The following is a 14,296-nucleotide window of genomic DNA, read 5'->3' as shown; positions in this document are numbered from 1 at the left end:
AAGTGACTGCAGTATTACTGATTTTATTCTTCATGCTGCACATTACATCCCCAGGATTTATTTTATAACTGGAAGTTGGTACCTCTTAATGACCTTCATTGCATTTTTAATATGAAAATTTCAGTGGTGTGGTTTTGGTCAAAAGTTTAAATTTCTCAGTGGAAAGACATTTGGGGCCCTAATTTCATAGGAGTTATTCAGAAGCCACTCTTACCTTAACGTTGGAATACATAATCTCAATAGTTTTGCTACGAAATTGTCTTTATGGGACCTCCGATTCTCTTCTCCATATCCCAACACATGAATTTCATAGAAATGTTCACTAGCTGTCACAGACTTGGAGTAAGACATACATTTAAATAAGCTTTGAGTGTTAGGACTATTTGGTTTCAACCATTAGTAAAATAAATAATGTTATTCTTTTTGACTTTCCAGCATCTAATACCCTACCCTAAACTTCAGATTCCTTTAAGTATTTAATAATTATATCTTTATCTCATTCTTGAATTTGTCACTTCCATTTCATAACAGATACCTGCTCATCATTTACTAGTCTTTAGTGCTATGTGGGGCAAGTGGAGATGACTGAGCAGTTCTAAGTTAAGATAATAATTCTCAGCTACTTGACATTTTAGCCAGCGTGTATATGGAAAAAGAATCTTATACAACAAAGTAATTAAATTTTAGATTTTTTTAACTAGGTCAATAGTAGTCTTCTTCAAAGACTGCTGTTGAGTATTAAGTGAATTAATAGATGACAGTAACTTAGCTCAATTCCTTGAATACATCAATCAATCATATCATCTATTTAGCTATTAAGTTTGACAATTTAGAAAGCAATACTGCATGGAATATGTAGTTCTCCAACTTTTTTTTAGTGCGTGAACGTATTTATTTGTCCATCAGTCTTAAAAACTAAAAGTTAATAATAAAAAATAGACTAAAAGTTGTCACTAAATCCTGCCACTTTTACAGTAATGTATCAGTAAATAGAATGCCTCTGTTCTCAGATAAATGAGGCAAAAATTCAATTTCTTCAGAGTGATGGAATTTTTTTATCTGTGAGTCATGAACATGTCACAACCTCATACTTACTGTATTTTGTATCACAAAGCATGAGTCTTAGCACACACTTTTCAAGAACCCTTTCATACCACTCAGTTCAGTGTGAGTGGCACCACCACTAGCACAGTACCTAATTACTCAGTAAATATGTGTAAAGGAATGATAACTGACTGTAAATATGTAAATAAAAATAAAGCATTGTATGTGCCAGCTCAATGAAATATGATAGAATAAGTCAAAAGAATAAAGCATTTAAAAATAATGTAACAAATATTTTGGTGATTTCAACAAGCTGAAAAGTAAATTTTGCAGACAGTGAATTGACAGCCTACAGAGCTGTCCACTGCGTGGAAACTTCTCATGCTGTCCTGTCCCCCAGACCTGGGACAGCGGTGAACACTTACATAGGTGTTGCTCCGTGGTTTGCAAAGATTAACCTAGTTGGTGCTGTAACAACCTAGTAGGCAGGTACTGTTTATAGTGCCCCATTTCACAGATAAGAAGTTACATAACTTACCTAAGTCACAGAGTTAGCAGAACCAGATTTAAACTCGAGCTTCGCTTCACAGTTGGAGCTCGCAGCAGTCACAGGCCTCTTCCTCTGACACCTCTGCCTGCTCTGTCTCATGCCGGCCATTTTGCAAGATCCTGCACAGCAGGTCTTCCTGCTTCCAAGCTGTGAATTCAAGACACAAAGCCTAAATCAGCACTGACTGTGTTTGGATTTTTATTTATTCTTTGACATTCTCTCACATACTTGTCTGTCTTTCTTTTTATCTATCACGTAGCTATCATTTCCATCACCATCTGTTCACATATAGTTACTTCAACTAAAACACTAAAATTTTTTCCTGACACTTGTTTTTGTCATTCATTATGCCATGTATTTTAGATAAATCATTTTAGCTTATAGCAACCAAATACAAAGGCCGTTTAAAAATCACTCTTTTAGCAAGAGACAATAATCCCACTTACTTAGGAACATTTGCATAGACTGATACATGATACAGATCACACTGTGGAAACATGTACATTGAGGTTTCAGACGTAGCTCAATTGAATGCTTTCCTCATTCAATTGTTATGAAATGTCAAAATTTTTGTTTCATCTAGCTTTCAGCTTTCAATTCACTGTTACTAAATTTGACAAACGCATTAAGCAACTACTAAGTGTAGGTTATGAATTCTGAAATCAGGTAATGTAGTATCAAAATCAGATTAATACTCACTGATAACCTTCTGTGAAAACTTCTTACAGCAATAGTGCAAGATTTAGAAATGAAGAGAAAGTAATGAAACCAAATCTACTATGACAGTTTTTCAATATGTGTCCAGTCTTTTTACCAAACCAGATGGCAATTATTATATCCTCTTTAATATACTTATAGTGGTTATTTTTACATTATTTTACTATTAAGTGAACCTTGAATTACTTTTCATATGGTTTCCATATATTCAATAACTATGCAATATCACCGTAAAACTTCATTTCTGAGAAAATAAGTATTAACTAAATTGATTTTGGAATATTATTTTCTACCTAAGTTATAAAAATACATTCCATTCATAAGTATTTTTATCTCTTACTACTTACATATGCAAAGCATCAAAAGAATACACATAAACTTGACATACATCAAGAGAAGACAATTTTATGTCCTGTTTGTACTATATTAATTTAGAATTAGGGTACTTGCTGACCAAAATAGTGAACTCTTTGCAATTATATAATGCCCTCCCACTTTTCTGCAGTCTTTTCTCCCCATTCTTACTGCTCCATTATCCCATTTCAGAAACAAGAGTTGCCTTCCATTCCTCTTGGGATGTTATTCACAGTTAGTTGTCAATTTCCTTACAATTCTAGATTAAATTGACTTGAACTCTGGTTTGTTTTTTTTTTTTCCACTAGTATTTTCAGTTTCATAGTTCTCTTGAAACCTGTGTGATATAGACCCAGTAGAAGGGGACTTTACTCTCAGATCTTTAAAATTTCTGATGTAGATGTGAAATATATGAGTAATAAGCAGATGCTTTAGGCAGAGATTTCTGCCTTTCTGGAAGTATACATCATAAGTGGTGAGCAGCTCCACCTACTCATATTATCAGTGTTATAGGCAAAACTAAAACACCAATAACAAAACACATTTGAAATAACCAGGTTTTAAATAAGCAACCTGAAAAGACAAGAACATACAGCAAGCATTGCAGTGCACTAACTTAAAGGAAATTAGACAGATTAATAAAAAAAATAATCTAGGTAAGAGGAATTTGTATTAATGGGGTTTTTTTACTGTGATTCCAATTATCTTTTATTTTTCTGATGGTAAGCCTTAGGTTTTTTTTTTTTTCCCCTCCATGGGTCTTTGTTTCAAAAATCAAAGCAAACCAAATCCAAACAAAAATGCCCCTAGAACACTGTATTTTAAGTGCTGGATATGCCTTCTTAGAAGGAATAATAAAGAACCAATATTTTTCTCCAAGTGACTCTCTTGCCTGGGGTTTCTTCTCCAACAGCAAAATGTTATTTTTAAATCTCCAAGTGCTTCAGCAAAGAGAAGCACTACAGGAGGGCTCGGGTTGGACTTAACGAGCAGAACGTTACCAGTTACACTCCAGACTTAACGTCTTAGCCTGGACGTGTATTAGAGGAGAAAATACAGGGAACAGGGCCAAAAGGGAAGCAGAGTTTCAAAGGAATAAAAGATACAGCTATTCCCAACAAGAAGTAGTGCTGTTTCTTAATCCACAAGTGGAAAAGCATAGAGTTTAAGGTGGAATATTATGGACAACATTAACAGAACTTTTGGAAAGACAAAAAAGATTTAGTGTTCAAATTATCCTAAAATCTTCAATCCACTTTTTCAAATGAGAAGCTTAAATTAATTCTTATGTTGAGTAAGTGGTGAAAACATGCAAAATACTAGATATTTACAATGATACTTACTTGTTTAAAAAGGTTTATATGAACAAACTTCAGAACTTAATATGCTGCTTATAAACATTCAACTCCTTATTTTGGTGTACGTGAAAACACATCGAGCAGAAAGCTAAGTGTTGTTTTGCTTTACTTCTGACAAAAAAATGCTGAGTTGGGTAAAAATAATGAGTAAAGTTTATATACCCAGAATTTAATGTTTTATATATTACAAAAACTTGCAGTATGCTTAGAATATGTTCTGGTGATACAACATTATCTGCAATGCCAGGCATTACATTTTTTATTGTTGGTGTTTTTGTGTGTAGAATAGAATTACTCCCTAAATATTTTTTCACAAATTAATTCAATTCACAAAATATCAAAACATATAATATTTCTCTTCAAATACTGTAGAAAAACTAAAGAGTTAAGTATTAGGTGTATCTGTATATGTGATCTAACTTCCTAAGAAATAGTGCATAAAAATTAGAATTAACCCTATGTTTTCAAGAGAAATTGATGTTTCAACTATAGATATTTAAAATTGTTCTTTACTACCAATAAATAGGAATTGCAAATTTTCATCCAGAATATTATTAAAAAGTGGAAACCAAATACAATAAAAAAATACTAAACCTGCATGCTCTCTAGAAATGAAAAAAAAAAACCTTTGTGACAGAAATGCTGCTGCACTAAAGTGTGAAATAACCCACATCATCTATTTCTTCCTAAGAAAACCTTTGATTGAGTCCATATTTCCTTCCAGTTACCACTCCATTTCTCTGTTCCTCTATGGGGCAAAACTTACTTGAAATAACTATGCTATCCCCATTCCCTCTCAATTTATTCAGCAAGTGGTGTTGGGAATACCAGACAGCAGCATGTAAATCAATGAACTTAGAACACTGCCTTACACCATACACAAAAATAAACTCAAAATGGCTTAAAGACTTAAATGTAAGACACTATAAATCTTATGGAAGAAAACATAGGCAAAAACATTCTCTGATACAAATCTTGGCAATGTTCTCCTAAGTCTACCCAGGCAATAGAAATGAAAGCAAAAATAAACAAATGGGGCTTAATTAAACTTACAAGCTTTTGCACAGTAAAGGAAGCCATAAATAAGACAAAAAGACAACCTACAGAATGGGAAAAAAACATTTGCAAAGGATGCAACTGACAAGGGCTTAATCTCCAGAACATACAAACAGCTCATACAACTTAATAAATAAAAAACCCAATCCAAAAATGGTCAGAAGACCTAAATAACCAATTCCCCAGTGAAGACATACAAATGGCCTATAGGCACATGAAAAAATACTCCATATTGCTAACTATCAGGAAAACGCAAATCCAAACTACAATGAGGTATCATATCACACCAGTTAGAAAGGCCATCATTTAAAAGTCCACAAACAATAAATGCTACAGAGAGTGTAGAGAAAAGGGAACCCTCCTACACTGCTAGTAGGAACGTAGTCTGGTACAGCCTCCACGGAAAACAATATGGAGATTCCTCAAAAGACTAAAACTAGACTTACCATATGATCCAGCAATCCCACTTCTGGGCATATATCCAGATGGAACTCTAATTCGAAAAGATACATGCACCCCAATGTTCACAGCAGCACTATTAAAACTGTAACAATAGCTAAGACATGGGAACAACCTAAATGTCCATTGACAGATGACTGGGTAAGGAAGTCGTAGTATATATTTACAAAATGGAACACTACTCAGCTATAAAAAAGAATAAAATAATGCCATTTGCAGCAACATGGATGGACCTGGATATCATCATTATAAGTGAAGTAAGCCCAAGAGAAAGAAAAATACCATATGGTATTACTGATATGTGGAATCTAAAAAAAAATAAATGAATTTATTTACAAAATAGAAACAGACTCACAGACATAGAAAACAAATGTATGGTCCCCTGGGGGACAAGGGGTTGGAAAGGGATAAAAAAAAGTCATTGCTATTTGTTGAGGTTAATAAGTGAGAATAAAATATGAAGTTGTTCTAATCTACCTTTTCTATTCTTTATTCTTTCCAAAATTATAAAACAATTATCAAAAAACAAGAGCAAAAATTATGAAAACAAATTCCCCTTGTAGAAAGCTGTGGCTGCGAGTTTTAAAGTCAACTTTTCACTGTCATGCCTTCTAACCCACACTGTGTGATCTAACAAGAGCTTTCTTACTCAGTTCTGTGTTTTTCTTGCAACAATATTTTGTTCTCCTAAGGCATTAAAATGTGTATAATGATTTATCTTTCAGAAACCCCAGCAATGGAAAAGCAGCTGAAGTGCACTTTAGAGCCTCGGAACTTCCTCCAGGCAGAGTAAGGTAAACTTCTTTGTATGTATTCAATTTATTTTGCACTATGCAGCCATATTTCACTTTAGAGTATAAATGTGGTATCACTGCAAAATTACAATGGAAAAAGGTAAGTTTTCTATATATAATGATTGTAAATTACAAATGAAAACACAAAATACAAATAATAACTTATTTAAATAAGTAATAGTAATTCTGATATTTTTTCTTAAAATCTACATAAAATAATGCCAGAAGTTTTTCCCTCCAAATTAAATAAATATGAACATAAGTTTTAGCAAATTCATGAAAATCAGTAATACTTCAGCCAGAAAAATTATATCAAGAACTAATTTCTTAGCTAAATTATTTATAAGTAAGGTCTTCTGTAAAACTCAAGCTTGCAATAATGTACTGCTATATTCAAATTTAATATTTTATTCAAGCAATTCAAGCAAAGTTCTGTTAAGTATAATACTGTAACATTAATTCTGTCTTGTTTCTCCTTCTGTTTACTCAATAAGAATGTCCATGTTTTCCTCTACCGTACTTATTTGGTTTTTTATCCATCATTTTTATTTAATGTGTTTCAAGTAAACTCATTTTTTTAGCCTTTGGAATCCTCATCCATAACCAAAAGAAAGACATATAAAATTATCTGGGATCTAGAATTTGGATCTGGCCTCAGTAAGTGGATATGATCTTTGGTGAAAAAGACAAGAGAATTTAGTCATGTATGCAGTATCATTGAATTATGAATATGTGGTATTTTTAACATGTTGCACAAGAAGAAACATGAGCGGACTTGGGGATCCATGACCATTCAGCTTCTTGTAACACCAGTCGAGGCATATGCATTTCCTTATTCTTGCGCCAGGGGTCTAAGTGAGGACGTAAATCCGTGTTTCTGGGTGTTACAGGTGACACCGACCAAAAGCAAGTACTGCGTTACATTTTCCTGAGCCAGATCATTTCTTTAGGGATGGACATAAGACTCAAGCAGAGGAAATGAGATTCCTTAAAGACTTTCCTTGGGACTGCTAGTTCAGAGAGTTGCCTCTGACCTTGATACGGAGCATGTGGAAGATCATGGCCTGCCGCTCCACCTTAACCCAGTGTGAGACCTTAAAATAAAGCAAACCAGAAGTCAGGTAACCTAACTGATGGAGAGTGGGCCATGTGGACATTGCTTGAACCCTGATCGAGCTGTGCTGAAGCCCGTACTATATACCCTAGGACTTGGTGGGTTTATATAGGTCAATAGGTTTGTTTTCCTTCCCCTCAGCTATTTTTTTCTTAAGTACATTTTTGTTGAGTTTTCTATCATCCAGGATCTTTAAAAATCTCAACTGATCAAGAAAGATAAAGTCACTGCCCAGTGGTATTTCCTTCTTTGGGGGACTAAACCTCTTCTTCTGTCTGACCAGGTAGTTCACATTTTGCTGCTACCTGCATCTAAACGTTGTTGACTTGTCAAGACGTGGAGGTTTCCTGGCTCATTTGAGACCAACACCTCCCCTTCCCCAGATATCTTAAATTATAACCAAGAAAGTGAAATATCTCTGTCGGGAAGAGTCCTAACATTTCAAACCATGAAAGCTAGAAATGGTTGTGTTTCCAAAGTTGTTTTGAAAGCCTGTCTTTACTAGTAGAAAATGGAATTGGGAATGCTAAAAAGCCTAATAATGGCACATGGATATAAGTTATGATATTCAGAAATGGAAGTCAAAAGACTATTTTTAAGTGTTCAAAGATCAGATAAGTTAATAGGAATTTAAAACCTAGGGAAACATCAGAAAATAAGAAGATGGGATTCTCAAAATTAGATTTTTAGAATAAGCCAATTCACATCAGGACTTGGGCTGTAATTTCAGATGCTGGACACTGGAATATTTAGTTATGAGCAAAATAAATGTATAATTTCAAATAAAGCATGTGCAAAATTTCAGGTGAAGCATGAGCACATGATTGATGACATCTAGAGATAAAAGTAACGAGACATAACAAGAAACAGAAATGTCTCGTTGAATTTTCTCAGTATCTTTTTCATTAGAACACAGACTATGGAAACAGTTGGCGATTTCGGTAAAAAAAAAAAGGGGGGGAAGAAAAGGTTAAATTCCACTTTTAAGCAATGGACAACCTATCAGAAATAATATTTGAAGGATTTTAGGTTCTTCAGTCGCGTTTTCTCCTTCATGCACAATTTCCCAAACCTGTAAAGGTGTTATTAGAAACTTGTAATTAAGGAAATATTACTAGGGTATTTATAATCATTAATACAAGTCCTATGATATGTGGTTAATTTTGTAGCATCGATCTATGGAAAATAACATCAATCACCTTGCCAAGCTGTCCTCGTCATTACAGGAATCATCAGCTGGAAAATATATTGCTAGTGCTGTGTTTCTCTCCATGCTCTTTTAACTCTTCATTGGAAAATGTATTTTGTATGGGAAAAACATCCTTTTAACTTCTCATGTTTCTGCTAGAGGTTCAGAGCAGAGGTTTTAGAGAGAGCCTGTCTTTGCCACTTTTATTTTTTAACTGACTGACCTGGGGCAATTTACTTAAGCCCTTTTAAGCCTTACTGTTTCTGTTTATAAAAATCAATGACAAAACCAATTTTATAAACTCATTGAGAAGATTAAAGAAATAAAGCAGTGTTTTTGTTCTGATATCGGACATAGCAGTTGCTTTATATCCATAGACAAATGGAACCCAATACCTCATAGAATCTAAAGAGACAAGCTTTGGCTTCTACATATATTTAAGTTCAACATTGCTTTATCATGTGCCAATAGGATATGGTGTTAACTTAGTTTAATTCTGAAGATTTTTTTTGGTTAAATCCTGAGTAAAAATATATATTGTTTTCAATTTTAAAAGATTCTAATTTTAAAAGGTGCTTTTCTTTTCTTTCTCCATGATTAGGATATGTGTAGCTAGTTGAAGAAAAATTTAAAGTAATTTATTTAGTATAAGTCTAAGAGTACCATAATTAAAAAATTTTTTTTCTATATTCTTATTACATCAAACTGATTCTCTTTCTTGGCAAGAGATACCTAGAGGAGACTTTTAAGAACTATTTAGTCCTATTTTCTGTAATAAATATGGAAAACTTAGATGATTTAAAATGTCATAGTGAATAAAGAAAAGCTACTGGTACATAGTCTTTAGAATGGTAGGCTTAATGACTTTTTTAGAAAATACTGTGTACATATATACAGTAGATTTTATTCTTCAGAATTTTTTTAGTTTTTATTTACTGCTGGATTATTTTTGATTCCATAATCACAATAAGATTCATAGTAATCCTATTTTATAAGCAAAATGAGCTGTGCAGATAAATCCACTGTAAGACATTTATATTTCTTCCCAGGTGATTTGAAGTACGTGAGAAACTAGAATTCTGAAAAATCATTTATTTTTGTTAGCACAGCTTTTTTGTTTCTTATTTAGGAAATTCTGCAAAAATTTCAGTCTTAGATTTGAGAATTCAGATGCAATACAAGGGAAATGAGGAGAAAGCTTATGATTGGGCTTATTTTTTCCAAACAATGGAATTATTGCCTCTAGTCACGGCACTATAGTCAGGGTTACCTCACTGCCCTAGCAGTAAGAGTAAAGCACATTTAGAGACTCTTGTTTCCTAAAGAGATCTCAAAGCCAGCTTGAACACCCCCACCCCCAGGACACTCCAAACTCCTGTTCCTACTGGAGAATGCGACAGTTGAAGATGTGTCAATCACAAGGCCAACACTGTTGGGGAAAAAGGAATAGCAGTGCATAAAACATAAATTTAAATCAAGATTCACTCTAAAGATGTTGTTGCCAGAATTTAAAATAGTTTTCCACTGGCTTATTAGTCCTTCAGTTAAAACTGCTTTAGGATTTAGACTGAATTAACCTTAAATGGAACAAAATATTTGTATTAATTTCTTTTTTTCAGATGTAGAGTAAACACAAGTAAATATAATTTCTCTCTCTTTTTTCCACCTTCTCTTTTCATGTGTATTTTGGCATATAACTAAAATAACATGGGTATAATCAACAGAATTAACTATATTGTTTGGTTTATACATTTTAAAGACAGTCTTCCTCCTTTTGGATTTACTTAACAGAAGTGTCTAATTGTGTAATCTTTCTTTACTTGTAATATTTTCACCTTAATATGACATCTCCAATATTCTCCCTCGTGTCTTTTGTAAAAAAAAAATATATATATAAATTTTGACAGTTAAACTGTGATGTGTTTACACATACGAAAAAGAGTTACCTGATTTTACTACTGAAGTAGAAAAGTTTGAAGACTACACTGAAGTAGACAATTAAAATATATATATATATATATATATATATGTAACTCAATATTTGCTAGAAGAATGGTAAAACTCTGCCAAACTTCTGTAAAGTCAAATTTATAATTACCCCTCACAGAAGGTAAATTTATGGCACTTAAAGTCAGTAAGGCATTTTTAAACTTAAATACATCACTGTGGTACTTTGACATTGAGAATCCTAGTTGACTACTTAAAAGTACCCTGCACTACTTAAAGCAGGACATGTCACCTCAGCACTTCCTATTGATTGAGCAAAATTTCACTAACTGGAAGCTGAAGCATTTCATCAGGCACAGATTGTCCTGCCCACGCACATTCAATAGACTCACCTGGGCCTCTAATGATAATAAAATGGCATTCCCCCACCTCCATTGTGATGAGAATAATAAACCGAGAGCACTACCCAGTTTCTAAAGCCTCTTTCTTAGAGTAAAAAGGATTTTCTATTAAGGAGGAAAATTGACCATGAACAATCCTAACCCCTGAAGTAAACAAGGATCATAGAAACAGCTGAGCAAAACATACTGAAGATAATGTTTTTAAATGATACAAGGCGAATATTCCCTAGTTCTAGACTTTTAACCAAGAGTATAAAATATTCCATTTACACAGAATGATTCAACCCCCAGATAAGGCCATTATGTAGCAAGGAAGGAGACATTTACAAGCTAAGGAAGTTTAAAAACAAAAAAACTCTGTATTTTACAGTGCAATTTCTAACCAGCGTTACTTCCACATTTCTGATACAGTGACTCTAGTATCATTTATAATACTGAAGGATGGTTAAAGAGTGTGAAAAGAAATAAAACACATAAAGAATATTGTGCTTCAGTTTTTGCACTCTTGTGTGTTGGCAAGAAATAAGAGTAAATGACTAACCCAGAAATATCTATAAATTGGTTTTTTTAATTTGAATTAACACAAGCACGTCAACAATCATCCCTATTAGAAAGCCTATTTTCTACTGGAAATATTTCGATTTGATTACAGATAACACCATATTCAGGTCGTGCTTTGACAACGCTTTGCCTGCTCTTCTCCATCCTTCAGGGCTACACAAATCAGGCCAACTTCCTCCTGACTGAACTCCCCACTTTTCCTCCTCCCACCTCGGTCCACTCCCTGTCGAATACCTTGAGTATTTTGTTTCTCATGTGAACTGGACCATTTCCTACCTTAAAACCTTTTAGAGACTCCCATGACACTGATGATGACTTCTGAATTCCTGTTTTTGACCTGCTTACCCCCTGAACATTTCTCTAATCTCATTCAGCTTTCCTTTCTGCAGCTCACAAAGCTCCACTCATCTTTATTTTCGAGGTCCTCAAACACACTCGCCTCTTGTCTGCCTCAGAGCTTTGTATCTTCTCAGGAGCCTGACGTAGGTCACTCCTCCTCAGCCTTTGCGTACAGACCTCAGATGAATCACCAACCCACGAAAGCCTCCAAAGACGTTAAATCTAAAGTGTTTTTCTGCATTAGTCTTCATACTACTACTTACTCTTCCTTTGATTTACATAAGTAGAAGTTTTATTTTTATCTCTTTCTCCATTTATACTTTTTGTTTCTGGCCTCCATCTGACTATAAACGCACTGAAGTCAAGAAAGATGCTTATCCCATTCACATACATAGGATGTATACACTTCTCCATACAGCCATATGTGTGGATTCCCAAAGTAGCCGGCGTTTGAGGGCCTGGAACGCTGGTGTTTTTTGGATGTCACACCAAAAGCACAAGGGGAAAAAAAGCAAAAATCAACAACTGGGAGTACAGCAAATTAACAAGTTTCTGCAAAGTCAAAGAGACAGTCAACAAAATGAAAAGGCAGCCTATCAAATGGGAGAAATATTTGCAAGCCATACATTGGATAGGGTGTTAGTATCCAAAATATTTTTAAAATCATACAACTCAGTAACAAACAATTCAATTAGAAAGTGGGCAGAGAAACTGAAGAAACATTTCTTGCAAAGAAGACATTCAGATGGCCAACAGGTACTTGAAAAGATGTTCAACATCACCAATCATCAGGGAAATGCAAATCACAACCACAGTGAAACAGCACCTCACACTCACTCGAATGGCTCTCACAGAGAAGGAGCCCTCGTGCTCTACTGGTGAGAATGTAAATGGGTTCGGCCACTACGGAAAACAGTATGACGTTTTCTCAAAAACACAAAAATAGAACTTGTCTATGTTACAGCAACTCCACTTCTGGGTATATATCCAAAGGAAAGGAGAACAATAGCAAAAAGACATCTGTCCTCCCATGTTTACTGAAGCATTGTTCATAATAACCAAAATATGGAAACAACCTCAAGTGTCTATCAACAGACGAATGGGAAGAAAATGTATACAGATATGTATGTAGTTCAGCCATGAGAAAGGAGGAGTCCTGCCACTGGCAGCAACGTGGATGTGCCTCTGTATCTTGAGGGTATTACGCTAGGTGAGAGAAGTCAGAGAAAGACAAATACCATAAGGCATCATTTATGTGTGGAATCTAGAAAAGGCAAACTCATAGAAACAGAGTAGGACAGGGGTTTACCAGGGGTAAGGACGTAGGGGAACCGGGGAGGTGGTGGTCAAAGGATACAAACGTGTAGTTAGAAGGTAATTAAGTTCTGGAGCGCTAATGCACAGCACTGTGATTACAGTCAACACTTTGTGTTACATACTTCAAAGCTGCTAACAGACTAGATCTCAAATGTTTTCACCACACACAAAAAAAGAAAAAAGAAATGATAATTATGTGACATAAGAGAGTTTTTAGCTAATACTATGGTGGTAATCATATTATGGTATACATCAAATCTATACAATACACACCTTAAATTTACACAATGTTAGATGTCTGTTATATCTCAATTAAACAACTGAAGTGAATAGTGTGCAAATATGAAATTTCACGTGAATTATGTAAGTAAAATTACTACAATGGAGAGGTAACTAAGCAAGGAGTTAATAAGCATTGGTTCTGAAGATATACTTACTGAAGTTCAAATCTGGCTTCACCACTTACTAGCGAGATATCTTTATACCATTTTTCCCAATGGTTTATCTGACCATTTTTTCAACAGTTTGCTTGGGAAAAATAGCTTGTTCATTAATGCCACAACTATTTTACACATTGTACAATTATTTTTTTGATCCTTTTCTACAGCACTGTCCAAGAGAAATATAATTCAAGACACTAATATGAGTCATATATGTAATTTCATTTTTAGTAGTCACTTCAAAAATAAATTTTTTCAAAGTGAAATTAATATGTTTTAACAAAATATTTCAACATGTATTCAGTACAAAATTTATTAATGACATATTTTAGATTATTCATTTTGCTACTAAGTCTTTGAAATCTGATGTGCATTTTACCCTTAAAGCACATCTTAATCTGGACTCGGTGTATTTCAAGTAGTTGATATGTGCCATAGGGGACAAGGCAGATTTACTCTGATTCAGTTTTGCTTTCAGGTGGTAAGGTTTCAGCAATGAACAGCAAAATTTGGGAGGAGGCATATATCCTAGAAACAGAAAATCATGGCCTGCATTACCAGTACAGTGCTTACACCGAGGAAGTGATAGCAGGTGCTCACTCTGCGATCATACTGCTGTGTTTAATCCAGCTTTACAACTTCTGAGTTATGAGACC

The 14,296-nt window shown here is 34.3% G+C and overlaps 1 long non-coding RNA gene across 5 annotated transcripts in view; it reads right to left on the bottom strand.

Moving 5' to 3' along the window:
• Nucleotides 1-14,296, bottom strand: part of LOC140688778 (uncharacterized) — a 358,657-nt gene that overhangs the window by 239,448 nt on the left and 104,913 nt on the right. For all 5 annotated transcript variants that reach the window (XR_012063599.1, XR_012063595.1, XR_012063596.1 and 2 more), the window contains exon 3: nt 1,583-1,741. This is a non-coding gene — a long non-coding RNA (uncharacterized lncRNA). The remainder of the gene's footprint in view (nt 1-1,582; nt 1,742-14,296) is intronic.

The sequence above is a fragment of the Vicugna pacos genome, chromosome 23 (genome assembly GCF_048564905.1).
Source record: "Vicugna pacos chromosome 23, VicPac4, whole genome shotgun sequence".
NCBI classification, from domain to species: domain Eukaryota; kingdom Metazoa; phylum Chordata; class Mammalia; order Artiodactyla; family Camelidae; genus Vicugna; species Vicugna pacos.
Note: the sequence above shows the minus strand (reverse complement) of the source record. Positions and strands in the feature narration are given on the sequence as shown.